This window comes from Danaus plexippus, chromosome 15 (genome assembly GCF_018135715.1).
Source record: "Danaus plexippus chromosome 15, MEX_DaPlex, whole genome shotgun sequence".
NCBI classification, from domain to species: domain Eukaryota; kingdom Metazoa; phylum Arthropoda; class Insecta; order Lepidoptera; family Nymphalidae; genus Danaus; species Danaus plexippus.
Window position 1 is genome coordinate 6215076 of NC_083547.1, and position 4160 is coordinate 6219235.

The 4160-nt window shown below is 36.8% G+C and overlaps 1 protein-coding gene across 1 annotated transcript in view; it reads left to right on the forward strand.

Annotated features, from left to right (window-relative positions):
- The window catches only part of LOC116766496 (muscle LIM protein 1), a 179256-nt gene that overhangs the window by 36063 nt on the left and 139033 nt on the right, over positions 1–4160 (forward strand). The window lies entirely within an intron of this gene.

Below are 4160 nucleotides of genomic sequence, written 5' to 3' on the forward strand. Positions count from 1 at the left end.
AGTATTGTATTTTTTTAAAACATGAATACTACTCTGGAAGGTAATTACGGTATACTACTTATTAATTTTAAACAGACCCTAATGACCTCGGTGTTACAGCTTGCTGAATGATAACACGCACTGTTCATAGTAAAAAATACAATAATTTATTTGCTTCATAGAGTCAATGTAAAGGTCAAATTAATGGTTTAATACATTATTTATATGGAAACGAGTGAATGATTTCAAGCTAAGTTATTCACAGGCGATTCCTTTGCAACCGCCTGTGAATGTTTGTCAATGTGCTGTGATCTGCGGAACTGAATATAAATTTCGATGTAAACTTTTAATATAGACACTTAATGTATCTCCGAATAAAGAGTTCTCATTATCACAGATATAGCTATAAGATAATTATTATAGTAGCATGTTATTCTATTAAAACTTACGAATATCGATGCACCCCTCATCACAGCGTTGCAACGTCCTAAGTGGCTACAATAAACCTTTCGCTACATTAAGCTTCCGCTATTGCGCCGTTACTGAGATAACGAGACCCAGTACCCGCACCGCACATAATTTATACCGTCCGAGCTCGTTAAAAACTTATAAAGACGCACATTGTTAGTGGGGCCAATATTCGCGGTTATCCCGAGATATATGACCGTTTTAACGACTGCGAACCATTCGTTCCATGTGAACCATTCAAACGATCCTAATAGCCAGCGAACTAAACTATCTTACGTACACGCTATCGCTTATTAGTCGTTATCAATTTTTAAACTAACGTATAATGTCTTTTGTTACACAGCGAATGATTTTACAGTACTAAAATGTAGACATAAAGAGCGAGTAATGGAAAATCCATGTGCTGATCCAATCTGCGAAGCTTTTAGGCCGACTAACTCAGTATTTCGTTTCACACTTAGTTTATAGGTATGCAAGCAATTAGGGGTCGCGCACGAAATGCAACGCCGTCGCTCTATTGCTGTCTGGCTTTTCATTTAACACTCTCCCATTAAAATATCAGATAATTGCATTAACCAATCTCCTATAAAAGGTGACTATGGTACGAAATGTATTTTAGATTGTTGAAATATTTTTTATTACTTATACTACAATTTTCTATTATGTACGCGTGTTTGTGTTTGTTGTTATAGCTGTAAAATAGTAACGTCTGGATTTTGTTTAGTATATTGTTTGCTATTTCCATGCTATATATAATGTATGTCATAATAAAATTGGAGTAAGTATCGATTTACTGGTCCTAGGTAGCGGGCGTCGATCACGGGCAGCAACACAAATCAACAACGATTCTCCATTTGTTAGACACGGGAATGTAATTATGGCCGGAACACTTAGCGGGTGTTGGGGGGTTGCGCGGGCACGTCATTCCAGCTTTTAGATCTCTACAGCGATACTTACTTTGGTTTGTTGTGAGCCTACTGCATGTATGGAATCTAATTTTATAACAACGAATTCATATTACGCTTACCTTAACGTCTAACGCTCCTGACTGGTAAAACTTAGTAATCATTCGGATTTAGTAACGTTAATTATTATTATAAAAATAATTCCATCAACAATATATGTAACGTAATGGATATCTATGAAAACAGACGTTTTTCGAACAAAGAAGATATTAAATATCAAATCTCCATATTGTTTGAAGGCAATCAAATCTATAAAAGTATTTCAAGTAAACGTATGAGGCGGACTCTTATATAAATCGTTGTTTACATATTGGCATTAATAAACCAGTTCTGCTCTCATTGCAATTAATGGTAATCTATAGTTAATGCAAGTTAAGACTGAATAGTTGATTGCATTAAAATGCAAAACTATAATTATTTCCTTCAAATCCATACACTTAAATCGATATTATCTCAACGATATTCCAGTTTAATTAAATGGTTTTAACATGTACAGAGTAATAATGGTGCAATGTGTAAATACAAAAATATGGTTATACCGTTCTAGGGCCAGCTTAACCGGTGCTACGACACCAGTTAAGCCAAATTAATAAACTTGCACCAGTCTCCAGCTTTATTAAAAAACAGTCATTAAAGCTGGAAAAAGTAGGTAAAGTCGCCAGCGGGGACAGGGCCGCTAATTGCGCCGCCTTTATTGCTTAAATAAAGTTTTAGTGGGAACACAAGTTTTAATTAAAAATGTTAGAATAGTTTTTAATAAAGGCCGGACAGCGCGTATATTGCGAAACTTTAAGCGATACGCTTAGCTTACAGGAAGTCCGCTTATATTACGTCTTGTGAGCTCCCGACTTCAGTGTGTTCTTGCCCTCAACCCGCCGCGACGCCCCGCTAACTCGTAATGGGAAACTAATTTAAAGATGTTACAACTTAAAACGTCATTAATGCTACGATTATTCTCTTAACTTGGTACAACTCAGTCAAGATTTTGGAGATTATGTCATTAGTACATTTGTAAATATGAATAATATTGAACGGGGTAGTTATAAAAAAGATAAATTTATTTATATACAACATGGATTAGTCTGTCTATTTGTTAATCTCCTAAACTTTTAGTCGATCATTGGCTGGTGCTATATGGAGCTATCACAAAAACTAAGATTCATTAATAGTGAAACATAAAAAACAAGATAACAAAACACAAAGAAGGAAGACAAAGCTTTAAATATACTATATAGTATAGTTCAAAGAAAGCTGTTGAGAATTACTTATTGAGAAAAAATGTCAATTGAATTAATAATATTCTATATTTAATTGTTATTTACTTTGACATTATATAATTCGTTCATAAAAGCGACAAATGGCTTATATTGATGCACGAATAACGAGAGAAACTAATAATGGTTGTGATTTACGCCCGCCCTTGTTATTACGACTCATGTGAAATGTAATTTCGGCATACTGCGTGTAGTGCACACACACACACACACGTATAATATACAAGTGTGCAATACGTTTAATAAAGGAGGGACGCGAAGTAAATCCTTCAATTTCGCCGGCACACAGCGGCGTTCTCGTTAACCGTAGCAATAACTTAAACGGGCTGCCCGTGGTACGCTGCCATCCTCGCCAGGAAATTAAAAAAGGTCTTGAGCCGCGTCGAAGCGCTTTCGCCGCCGTATTGCTTTTGAGACACTAATTACCTCGCGTGTACTCTAAAAGGAATAATGATTAGGTGTCAGGTTACCGGATTTGGTGCGACAACTGTGTTGAATGTGATATCGTTTAAAATGTTATATAAAAATGTTCCCGTATCGGAATACCTTTGCTATTGAATAGAAAATGCCATTGGTGTAAGTAATGAGATGTTTGTCGAAAATATATTTTTTGGGATGCCTGCTTATCATTTAGAACCCTTAATTTAATATATCATGAGTAGATTGAGATCTGTGGCTCTTAAGTTTAAACGTCAATGATCATTTCCTTCGGAATTAATCTTAGTTGCATGTAACAAAACTTTGTTCATGAAGATTGCTTCATATCGACGTAATATAGGCTGAGAGTAATATCTGTCGAACAAAGAATACACACGCTCCCTTCTCGAGCCGACTGCACTCCCAATTAGATGTTCGATGAAAGTGTAATCAGACGTTGGCCGGATCCGGGCCGTAATTAAACGGCGCAGGCGAAGAGTGATTTATTAATAGAAAAGCTCGAGCAGTAATGAAATACTGAGCGGACAATGGCGGCCTAGGGCGGCCCGTCCGGGAAAATTAAATTCTCGGAGGCGGCACACGGCTAGACATACACTTGCCATTTCTTTGCGGCTGCCGCTGACCGCTAGTTGCTTAATAATGTACAGTCACTACCACAGTTTTCACAAAACGACTGCTTTCGAGAGATGTATGGTTCAGTATAAATTTGTTGCCCGGAGAAAGTATTGCTTTACAGAAAACGAATTAGGGTGCGATATTACAATTCCTATTTTACGATTCCCTTAAATAAAACACATTATTTTCCCACAGAGCCATACTTTCTATTATAATCAACATTTAACAATCCATCAAAATTCTACACCTGCAAGTCCATTATAAAAATGTTCAAAGGATGCTGTTAGTGTACTTTTCAAATTAAAGCATTAGTGTTCCGACCCTATCATTATATTAGAGTGTTGTTCCAATCCACCCCGTTTTCCTTTCCCCGCCCCACGCTGAGCCGATGTACGAAGTGTGCCGGTCGCGGCTTACGCTC